Source organism: Ruditapes philippinarum, unplaced genomic scaffold (genome assembly GCF_026571515.1).
Source record: "Ruditapes philippinarum isolate M1 unplaced genomic scaffold, ASM2657151v2 ctg12075_1_1_1_1, whole genome shotgun sequence".
In the NCBI taxonomy this organism is placed as follows: Eukaryota; Metazoa; Mollusca; class Bivalvia; order Venerida; family Veneridae; genus Ruditapes; species Ruditapes philippinarum.
In genome coordinates, this window is record NW_026854615.1 from 10,394 (window position 1) to 23,059 (window position 12,666).

The 12,666-nt window shown below is 32.3% G+C and overlaps 2 non-coding genes across 2 annotated transcripts; both read left to right on the forward strand.

The window, feature by feature from the left end:
- The first annotated feature begins 10,559 nt into the window (after positions 1-10,559).
- Positions 10,560-10,720, forward strand: LOC132740589 (U1 spliceosomal RNA). Its single transcript, XR_009627180.1, has one exon. It is a non-coding gene; the product is annotated as a U1 spliceosomal RNA (small nuclear RNA).
- Positions 10,721-11,302: 582 nt separating this feature from the next.
- Positions 11,303-11,421, forward strand: LOC132740588 (5S ribosomal RNA). The gene has a single exon (XR_009627179.1). It is a non-coding gene; the product is annotated as a 5S ribosomal RNA (ribosomal RNA).
- Positions 11,422-12,666: the final 1,245 nt, after the last annotated feature.

Genomic DNA, 12,666 nt, shown 5'->3' on the forward strand with positions numbered 1-12,666 from the left:
CGCATATTGTAAATGGTTGAGTTCGATTAGGCAATAATTTTCCAATCTTGTTGAACAATGTTCAATATATATTTGTATGTTTATTATAGGATAAGACTAATTTTAAACAATGAATTAATTAAATATTAAAAAAAAAACAACAAAAAAACATTTAACAGCAGCATTTATTTGTAGTTATTTACTTATATAAACACACGTAGAGATATCAATAGATAATCACGTTACATGCACCCTGAACGTAATTAAAGCCTTCCGAGTAAACGTCATCTATTTATTGACTTGCATATTTCACTTATTTCCCCGAGTTATTTTCTTTTTATCGTTACTACAACAACAACAAAAACATTTTATTTGCATAAATGTTATAACAACATTATAGCCATAAAGTATATATAATGTAAACAGTGATATAAGTTCAAATGTAAGAAAGTACAAAAAGGTTAGCACTGCAAGTATAAAAATGAGTCTATTGCACGATGCAAAATAAACATATTTGCCTAAACCAATTAATTCTTTAGGTGACGTTAGTAAATACAGCAAATGAACAAAATTATCATAACAAACAAATCGGTTACAACACCTCCAATTAAAATTGATTGCCTTTCTCACGATCACGAGGTGTTAAAAATATGTGTCGCCGGCTGTCACTTATTTAGAACATGTCGACCTACAACTTTTGATGTCTTTTTGTGTTCAATCGAAAAGTTGTGATTTTCACTATATTTCTGCCGAAAGGACCAGAGATCAGGTTCGAGAGTTCGAGTGAGCGGTGTTCGAGCGATCCGAAATAGAACAATATATTATTTAGTAATTTGAAATACTTTTTCCTATCATCATGTCAATTTTCATCGTTTTCACAGAAAGTGCAATTTGATTTCATTCATATGCGTAAAATTAGAAGATGTTGCATTTATTTTAAAGGGATTTACTTTAAGCATAAAATATTTTTGTTTGACAATATATCACAATTATTAGCAGAATATCAAGATCTTGTGGGTGTTCCGAATCACCCGGATCAAAGCCCAAAACAGGCTGCACAGGCTGTTCGAAAAGAATTACTTATTTTCACAAAAAACACGAAATCTTATATGAATACCAGATTTCTTAACTTCAAACCTTCAAAGTATTTCCCGTAACTAGAAATGCATAATTTTAGATTTAGGTAGAGTGCTAAGGAACTCGAGAACTCAATGCCTGTCTTAACCGATATTTTTGAAAAGTTGTTTTTAAGTTTTGGAAAAATACAAAATGGCAGGGGGCAAGCTCTGGAAAATACGGGGTGAGGTATTAGGGAAAACATTGGCTTTCTGTTGTTTAAAAAATCGCAACTATTGCAGAGGCGTTATAATGAAGAAGACAAAAATTGTTGAACGTCGTTTATTTGTATTTCGTTCAGTTTCTCCAGCAGGAAGTCTCTGTAGTACTACCCTGTTGTATGTTTCCCCCTCTTGACTGGTCCTTGATTTGCAATGTATTTAATTGAAAAGAAAATTATGTACATACATTTTTTAGCGCGAAAGGTTTTTTTTTTTTTTTTTTTGTCGATGACAGGTCTTTAGAATTTACTTGTTGCACCTATTTCATTATTTTGTTTTTGTACTGGCTCAAAACATTCAGGTTTCAACTCCAGTTACTACATTAGCTTATTTTGATTGGTCATACTATGTAAACATTTGGTGTAGTTTTTTAAATTTCAGTATTCAGTATCTTCAGAGCAAATTGTACAACAATCGATATTGATATACCATTTGTGTTATATTAAGCACCGTCTACCTAGCATCTTTCTTAATGATTTAATCTATTTTTGCGACGTTTTCTTTTGCTGTTGCACGCTTTGGTCTGTCTAGTTTTCAACGGATTGTTGGCCGGAACCAGTTTTCTTTTCCACATACGAACAGTGTTATAGGACAGCAAAGTATTACAATAAACAACTCTAATTTCGTTTGAAATATCTTTCAACAAGAGAGCATAAGCCCGTTTTGCTTTTTTCTTATCTATACTTTTGCCAGTCTGTGTTTACCTAAATGGCAAATTTGCTACACATTGAACAATTTCATCGGTACGTGTAGTTATTGAATAGAGCTATATAGTCGTATCGAGACATTTCGAAATTTGCTAGTGAATATTGAGTTATAGCACAATAAGCAAATCTTTTAAACAGACCTCGTCAATACCGACAATTGGTCACCAAGAGTCAAAACAGAAAACGTCCTAAAGGACACTGTGATTGCAATTGACTTAAAAATCGAAAAATAAATTTACAAAGACATGGCGTAAATGATAAAGGCATTTCACAAAAAATCAAATATTCAAATGATAATACGTGCGCTTCTAAATAGAATCGTAATGTATTCTTATTTTTGCTGACGGTAAATGAAAGGAGTAACTGCTTGTAAGGATGAGTTAAAGTGATAGTTTTAAATTGTCAGTTTAAGCTCGGTTGTAATTAAACTTCTATTTGATTTGAATTAATCACGAGTTACCTTCTAGGAACTAATAATTATTTCATATGAGAAAAATGAGCCTGTATGGGTGACGAAGCTATCTTACTACCCGGAAACTGCTTACTTTAAAGCTTCTTGCTTTGTCAAATACATTCGTTGGTATTAACAAGGCTAAGCATAATGTATTTAATATGTCATTCAGAAAACAGTACTAAACTATTTTTAAATAAACGATAAACGGTCAAAAGAAAACAAAACCAACATATTTCCAAAGACACACATTTTATTTTTATGTACATATAATAACACACGTTTAATTTGCTGATGATAAAAAGGTAATTCCTTTCTTTATTTTCTAAAATATTGTTACTGAATTTATTAAATCTAAAGATCAAGTTTGATGTTTTATATTCATTTGATTAACATCCTATTTCTACCGTGTCGTCATAATTATGATTTGAAAACATAAACCAGAGATTTCAAGAGCATAATAGATGCATCATTTCAAATATTCTGTTCTGAATTGTATACAGACATATTTATTAACAAGCATAAAATTACAAATATAAACGGACAATATCCTTTGTTTTTATGTAAAAGAACAACAACATTGTACTATAAAGAAGAGAGATTATTGGTTCAACTCGATTCAAGATAGTCATTTCACAAAAATCAGCTTTTCATGCTCAAGAAGACAAAGTAGTACCTTTAAACAAAACCGCGTAATTGTATTGCTGGCTAAAATATGAAATATTAAAATACTGATAATTGCAAAATGAACATTTATTGTATTACACACATGAAAAATAAGTTTAAAACTCAACAAATCACAGGTAAACACTTTGAATACCTAGTGTCATTAATAAAGAATGGCCAAGTTTAATTGACATACCAAATATAACAAGCTTCCAAAGATAGTTTGTGCATTCCCATATTCAAATTAGACATATTCAGTGATAATTTCCTAGATTTCAAAACATTTCTGCAACAATTTTTTTTATCAAAAGATAACAATGTTTTAGAATTGATTTTCCCAACACAGAAAAATGTGTAATGTTACTCATTTATAACAAGAAAAGAACACACACGCTGTTAACCCATTTAATTAAAAAATTGTCAACAAAATTCTGACGATCTCCTACTCAGTCCAAGTTATACGCTTTCAACAACAACAACAAAAATGTTTAACATTGTATTTACAAATATTTTGTTTTGAAAAATGAATTAATTTCTTCGTTCCCTTCAATATTATACTTTTGAAGACATTTTCAAAATTTTATTGAAAAGATTTATTATGAAGAGAAACACACACTTTGAAGTATTTTAATGCTACACTTTTCAACTTATATGTTGTTTTTATTCACCCACCTAAAATACCTTATTAAAATACCTAACATAAATCCAGTCAAATACATGAGAACCACTACTTTGATACTATTCAACATATTGGACAAATGTGATTGCTTATATCTATAAACATATTCAGTTAGTTTGATTTTCTAGTTGTCAACATGATATAGCATGAAATTAGTTATTCACTTCGTGTAAGGATTGGACAGGAAATTATAAAAACTAATAACGCAATATCCTTGTAACTTAATGTGCATCACATTATCATATTTGAATTTAATATATTTCAAACAATATTTGAAAAATGTCATGGTGCAAGGTTGTCGCTTTATGAGAGGTAAGCAATTTGGAAAATGCATGTTAAAACTTTAATACAAAGAGCTCTATTACAGATTATTTCCTATGTACTGAAAGTTTGTACCCCCCCCCCCTTAAAAATGCCCCAAAATCGTATGTGTCTGCTTTTATCAGTTTCTCCAAAGTTTCTGATGTCATCGTCAGTGTGTCATTCTTTTCTCATATAACTAAATGACTTCCAAACTCATGTTACTTAACTAAGTTACAAGCAATCCGGACTTAGCCTAGCAAGATAGATTTTAATGTATCGTAACCTTTTACATACACGTAATCAAACTTTTATTCTTTTGTCCGGTTTTACATTTCATGTTAAACCTGTTTACTACAGTGTGTATATATTTCAGCTACTGCTGAATATATAACTATCATAGTTCTGCCAGTTAGTAAAAGAATCTCCAAAAAGAAGCACATTGTAATTGACTTAAGTATTTGTGTTTTAATAATATGTGGTATTGACTGTTGTGACGCTTGTGATTTAAACTTTAGATTATCGCCACTACAATTCTACTTGTCAGATATTTTGTATGTTGTTTTTTCTTGGGTTCAAAATTGTAAACTATTGGGTTATTTTTTGGGGTACAATATTGATTTCGATAAAATATGGCATGACCGTTTTCTTAAATTTACTAGAGTATTAAATCTTCAAAGTCATCAAATTGTTTTTCATTTAAAGGTAAAAGTACAATTCTAAATTAGCTTTTTCAAAATTTATTTATTATATTACGGCAGATATTATTCCAGAACATTATTTAGTTTTGTTTCAAAGAGTCTCTTTTAGATTTATATGGAATTCATCTTTCGAACCTATTTCGAGAAAAACATTATATCTACCTTTTAAAGATGGCGGTTTAAATATTCCTAATATTAAATTAAGATGGTATTCTCTCCTTTTAAATCATTTACAAGATATTATTTCAAATCATTCTCCCCCTTGGTTTTACTTTGCGAAATACAGTGAAAGTTGAGAAAACCGGACGGCGTTCGGACCGAGGGTTTTGTCCGGTTTTCTCAGGGGTCCGGTATTCTCAATGTCCCCTTCAGCTATTCAGGGTCCTATAAACCGAGCAATAACTTACAAAGGATGCTGAACGTATATTTGCATTTTCATGATCATGAGTAAGTATATTGCTTAATAAAGAAATGATAAAAATACTATACAATATGTTTTAATTGTTTTTGTCCCATTATTGCATATAAATACAATAAACTTTTGGATTTAAACGAACAGCAGTTACCTCATAACGATAAAGTCCGATTACAACCGCATATGTTTACATTTGGGTAATGATGGGTGGATTTAACGAACATAGTTAACTTTGTTTGTTTATAATAATAATGCCCCAATTGTAAATATTGCCTATACCATATTTGTCAGATAAAGATTTTAAAAGTAGGTCTCGGAAAAGTTTCACTGTCTTTAACTGATTTAAATTTGTCACTTATGGACAGCTCTCGTCGAATTCTTTTAGGCCATGGAATAGAATTTAGCGCTGATAAATGTCGTTTCCGTCGCGTTGTCATTTTGGGAAACGAATATACAAAAAGCAATGCAGTATAATAATATTCTATTTTTCATTCATACTGATTTTAACTTATCAATTTCTCGTGCATTTTGGCATTTATATAAAACGGTAACATCTATACCTTACAATGAATCAAACTGTAAAAAGAGTCATAATTAACAAATCAGATAATCATTGTTCCGTTACCGCTCAGTTAGCGTATTAGACACAACCAATTGATAAGTACACAAGGTTATTCACACCTTCGTCGTCCGGTATTGTCAGGGTAATTGTCTATATAATGGACTTTGTAGTCCCCTTTCAACCGTCCGATATTCGGTTTTTACAGATTCCGGTATTGTCAATGTTTAATACAATAGTTTAAAGAAGGGAAAATTTGGGACTGAATTATTCGTCCGGTATTTAGAGAGTTCCGATTTTCTCAGCGTCCGGTTTTCTCAAATTTCATGTCAAATCTTTGCATGAAAATAATTTTCCACATAGTGAATCTTGTCCCCCATTTTATAAAATGTGTTTAAAAGCTCTATTATATCTTACTGAAAAGATTCCAGATTTTACGTTTAATTCTTTCCCGTCTAAAGTTTATTATATCTTTTTGTTAGACACAGACTATATGATTAAATGCAAAACTTTATTTCCGCAACTTAATTTCAAAAATGTTTTTTCAAATATTTTTTCTAATGCAATTGATCCTGCCCATAAGAATATTTGTTTTAGACTGGTACATGACGTGGTTTATGTAGATTAATATTTGTATTGTAAACGTATATCTAGGAAAAAAATATGCTATTTCTGTAAAAACATCGAAACGGTTTCACACTTATTTATCGAATGTTCTTACTTCAAACCTCTTAATAATATAACTATATATTTACTAAAAACTTTAAGTGAAAATAAAATTAAATTTAGTGAAAAGGTTTTTAGATTTTTTGATTTACCTAAAATCAATAATGATATCAAATACACATGTTTAATCATTTTATCAATTTCTAGATATATAATTTGGTCTACACGCAATAATGTTAAACACCATAATAAAAAAGTTTCTGAAAGGGCTGTTATTGAAAAGTTTCTGTCTATTTTAAGATATAGAATATATTTAGATGAAAAACGTTTTAATTCCCTTCACTTTTTAAATATTTGGGCTCAGCATGGTTTCGCATCTTTAAACGAAAATGATATGTCCTTTAATAAAATGTGTTTCATTGATTTCTATATCAGGAAACTGAATTTGAAATGATAATTTTGCTGCTGTTTGTTCTTTTCTTTCTCTTTCCAGGATGGTGGCCGTTATTATCATGATGTGCCTTTAATCCCATCGTCCTGGAAAGGGAGAGAAACTGTACACTAATGTCTGTTACTTGTATACATAAGTTACTTCCCTTTTTATTTTTTCTTATAACTCATACGGATAAATAAGATCTTTTTCTGTTGAATTGTATAAGATAGATTGGCCCAGCTTGCATGCTCTAGTCAGTCTGTCTTCTACAGTTTATATATTTTTTCTCATCAATCTCCAAGTTCATTATAGTTCTCATTTCGTATATTTTTCGTGTATATTCTGTCTGCTGTTGTTGTTTTCTTCTCTTTTCAGGATGATGGCAGTTTGTCTCTTTGGTGTTTATTTACTCCTTCGAGATGGTGGTGTCATCCTGGAAAGGGGAGAGAACTATGTATATGTCTGTATATTATATTTACATAAAATATTTTCTTTTATTTTGTTTGTGGGGAGCTGTGTGGGACAGATTGAGCCCAGTTTGCACACTTTTGCTTGGTCTGTCTTATGCGGTTCTCCCGAAACATTCCATTTTCGTCTTACATTATTACTTTTATTTTTAAATAATTTGTTTTCATCATAACACATACCTGTTTCGTATAAAAGCATTTATAGAGACCGTGTATATATTTATTTATTTCATAAATCATTATAATATGTAACCCAGTCTAGGGATCATTATTTCATTCATTTATTTTCTCTATATATCATTCTCATATCACTCACTTTCATTGTATATGTAACCCAGCTTGGGACCATTACCTCATATCAATCATTTCCTTCATTATTATATATACATGTTTCATCTAAAGTATTTTTCTTTGTATATTTTCAGGTATGTGTGTTTTCATTTATGCGGCTTTGGGATCATATTTTTTTCTCCTAACCTTTCCTTTTTTAAGATAAAGTTGTTTTTCGTATTCAAATTTCATTGTAAATTTTATTCTTTATATATATCACGTTTTTGTCGGACGGGGTTCGGCGGTGATTCCTCGGGTCGGCTGTTTTTCTCAGGCTTCGAGACAGTCGGCTGGGGGTGTCATTCGCCGAGGCCCGTCTGAGTCTCACACCTTATTGGTGGCGTAAGGCTCGGGCCTATTTCGCGCCACCCCGAGATTGTTGACTTTACCCACCAATAAATCTTGGGGTTGCGCGATCTGGGGTTTTTTGTCTTGCGTTATTACATTGTGAAGAATTTCTATTACTTTTTAACTTTTTCTAACTTCTAAAACTATATCAAATGTATCTTTCTTCACTTTAAATAAAACGTGATTCAAATTCATTTAACGATTTATTAAATATAGAAATACCAAAACTTTATCTTTCATAATTATTACTAACATATATAATTGTAAACCCGGTTTCTTTCATTTGCACCTTTAAAATACACACGTCTTCTTGATTAAATTTCTAGTTTTATTTTGTTAAATTAAATACTATGATAATTGTAAAGAGAATAAAATAAAATAACATACAGTAAAACAAGACATTACAAAAAACATTTACTCAGTACTTTTATTTCTTATATTTTGTTGTTCTGTGTTTACGATCTCTCATGCATGTTTGTATGTTCACAAGAATTAGCAAAGCTAATGATTCTGAACATTTTGTTTATTTGGATTTTACGGCACGTCAACACATGAATGGCCATATCGTGCCGAATGCTATAATAGGCTTAAAATATTATGTAAAACTTTGTAAATGATAATAAAAAAGAGCCAATCAGATCCTTGAATACAAGTTTATCTCTTTCAAATAATCGATGATGTTTTTTGATGGAATTGTATTAAAGAGTTCTTTGAGTGAGTTTACATTATAAAATCTGTTACGGGTCTGTGAAAAATCATGACATTCCAGAAGAAAATGCTTGACAGTAAAATTTTCATTACAACCTACACAGAAAGGGGCATTGTCATTCGTGAGGAGATAAGAATGGGTAACTTTAGTATGTCCAATTCGGCATCGAAGAAGAACTGTTTGATCATGGCGGTTTGACAAAGACAGAGATGGTGACACATCAAGAGATGGGTTTATATCATGAAGTTTATTAAAGACGGCATTGTCCCAATTTGCTTTCCATTCAGATGATTATAGTTGTTCTAAAATCACAAGCAGGTAACAATAAGTCAGTTTTTTGAAAATTTAATGCTTGTTTAGCTAAAGCATCTACTTTTTCATTTCCTCGTATACCTACATGACTTTGAATCCAATATAATTTAACAGATTTTTTTTAAGTATATCATGAAATCGTAAAAGAAGTTTCTTTATCATGATATTGTCAGATTTTTTATTTTTAATGGATATTAAAACAGAAAGCGAGTCAGAAAATATCACAAATTTATCATGGGTATGCTGTTCTATGTATGACAATGCTAAATCTATAGCTTTTGCTTCAGCAGTAAAAATTGATGCATTATCTGGTAACCTCATACTAGATGTAAAATCATTTTCATACACAGCCGCACCTACTTTGCAACCTTCCTTTGAACCGTCCGTATAAATATGTATAAAATTTTCATGTTCTTCCTTAATTGCTAGAAACTTCTCTTTGAAATGTTCATGTGAATTTGATGACTTTTTTATATTTGAAAGGTTAATATTTATTTCAGGGGCATTGTAAGTCCAAGGTGGAACATCCTCATCGTCATTTTGAAGGATACTGACAGGATTAATTTTAAGTTTATCTAAATCATCTTTTAAACGAATGCATAATGGTTTAATTTCCTTTGGTTTGTTAACAAATTTTTCAATATAACGTGGTTTGAAAATAATATTTTTGGCTGGATTTTTGCTATTTGATGAAATTCTAGTTGCGTATGGAAGTGATAGCTTTTTTTGACGAAGATAAAGCGATGGTTCCCCAGCTTCCGCATATAGACTTTCTACAGGTGAGGTGCGAAATGCACTTAAAGCTAACCGTAAACCCTGGTGATGTATGGTATCTAGCATTTGAAGATATGATTTTCTTGCAGACCCATATACAACAGAACCATAATCTAATTTTGATCGGATAAGACTTCTGTATAATTTCAGTAATGTGGAAGAATTTGAACCACAATTTGTACTTGATAAAACCTTAAGTAAATTTAAAGCTTTAAGGCATTTAGTTTTCAAATGTATAATATGTGGTATAAAAGAAAGTTTTTTGTCAAATATAATTCCTAAAAACTTAGCTTCATCAACTACTGGAATTTTAGAACCAGATATGTAAAGTTCAGGGTCATTATGGTGTTTCCGCAATCGACAAACATGAACACATTGAGTTTTTGACTTTGAAAATTTAAAACCATTTTCTATTCCCCACTTTTGGATTTTATCTCAATTTTGTTGAAGTTGCCTTTCAATTGTTCTCATACTTTTCGATCGATCGGGTATGCATGAGAGTGATATGTATTTAAGTGTATTTTGTTGTTAAGGTATCCCATCCATGCTTGGTGTCCGCGATGGCACGTATTACGTGACATTGTTGATATCAAGTATGCATGAGATAGACGTGTGTTATTAATAAAATTTATTGTTAATGTTAAAATTCACATGTATATAAATATATTTGTTAAGTTTTCCTCTTTTAAAACCGGGTCCTACTGCTTTACAGTAGGATTTTTATTTGTAAATATACTGAATAAATTTATGAAAAAGAAAAAAAGTGCCTCCAGGAAGAGACCCTTCCATTGCACTTCGGTTGGGTTGAAGCCTGCGATTACCCCTAATGTGGGTAACTCGGGTACGCAATTTATTTGTGTGGGGGTCTGCGTTCGCGCTAACCCCTGTCTAATTGAAACATTAAATCAAGCTCGCGGAATTAAAGGCTCATTGTGCCTTAGAAATGCTAGCAATTTTATTTCTCAAAATCTTCTAATGTTTGGTATCTCGTTACAGTTTTCAAAGTATTGAATGAAAAAAGTAGATTCTATTGATCTTTGGCGGCAAACTGTGCATTTAAAAAAAAAAAAAAAAATTCTCAAACAAAATTTAATGCTATCTGTACTGCACTGGCACACCGTAACAGTGATTATTCGACCGTTGTCAAGGACAGACAGACAGACGTACGGAATCGTATGTGAGTTGGTCTATTGCTCGTGTGTACGGGTGTACATTTATGTGGAATATCTTGGTATTTACTAATGCATGGTGAGAAAAGTATGCACCGTATATATGTAAATGCGAATTTTGTCTTGGCCGGGAAATAATTCTACAAAAATAAGGGATAGTTCCATATATGAGCATAAAGGATAGTACTGTATAAATGTTTGAATGGGTCCGACTTTTAAATATTTTAAAAGGAAAACCGGAAGTACATCATAGTATCAGCGAAATTCTCGTATATAAGCCGTAAAGAATTACATTCTAATGTCTACGGCCATATCACGTTGAAAACACCGGTTCTCGTCCGATCACCGAAGTTAAGCAACGTCGAGCCCGGTTAGTACTTGGATGGGTGACCGCCTGGGAATACCGGGTGCAGTAGACTTTTGATTTTTTTTTCATTTTCATTTTTTTTCCCGTGTTAGATGAAGTTTTATGATTTTCTATCTGTCATATTACTGTATGTGAGCGATAAATGCCCGAAAAAATAGAAGAAAACAAGAAATATTCGCGGACAGAGATAATACAGGCGGTGTAGTGTGTGTGTATTTGTTACTTTTTGTTGCATTTTTGTTAAGTAAAACTTATTGAGGAAACATTTCGCCCAGCTAGTATACAACCGGAACAAGCTATGTACATGTTGCGAAACTTTTACTATTTCTAGGCACGAAGTGGACGGAACGAGGCACGGGATATGATGCTGGCACAAGCCTTATTATATAATAACGTCAACGTGTACAGGAAATGACGTAAACGACGTAACGTCAGTAGCATCAGCTCCATGGTGGTCACGTCGCCGCTTCCACTATAAGTGCAGCCTGACTGACATTACGAAATAAGGTAAGAAAAGGCGATTTGAATCACAACAAGCTAATAAAAATGTCGGTTCAACGTACTGAATATGTTTTCCATACGTCGGATGGTAGCTCGAATTCGGAATTCAGTTAAAAAAAGGAGCGGGAGATGACCGTTATTGTAGCGGTCACATATTAGTTTTAACAATACATAGAGCCTATGACTGGCGATTCTTTTTACTGATTTTGGGCGTTTGGCTCGTGTTGTGAGAATTGCACACACGGGCGGAGTACATCTGAACTGCTAACCGGGAGACTGTTGTAATTTAGTGAAATAAAATGTTTCATTGTCGGAGTTGAGGCATACTTACCTGGTACAGAAGCTACCGTTTACAGAGTATTTTTTGCGGCGATTTCTTTTTTATACTTGCAGAATGTTACGTCCGGTGGTGGAGTTAAGGTCCTTGGACCAGCGGCACTACAATGTCAACGTCGTGAACAGGAGCGTTAAGATTTCTGCGAAGGGCCTTGGCATGGCAGATGTTGTGAAAATTGTGAAAGACCAGGGGATCGAGCCTTCGAACATCGAAGCAATCACGTCTGGAAGACCTGGGGATAATGGAACTACCGTGGTGTTTAAGAGGAGCGAAGATGTCGACCTTTTGAAAGGTAAACCTTTATACTTTAGAGGTCAGCCTGTCCACTTTGTCGCACTCGGCAAGCAAATTGTCTCGTTAAAATTGCACTGGCTGCCGTTACACATTAATGACACGGCTATACATGAGATGCTTAGTCAATTTGGACATGTTTTAGATGTTAAAAGACTGTCTTTTCTT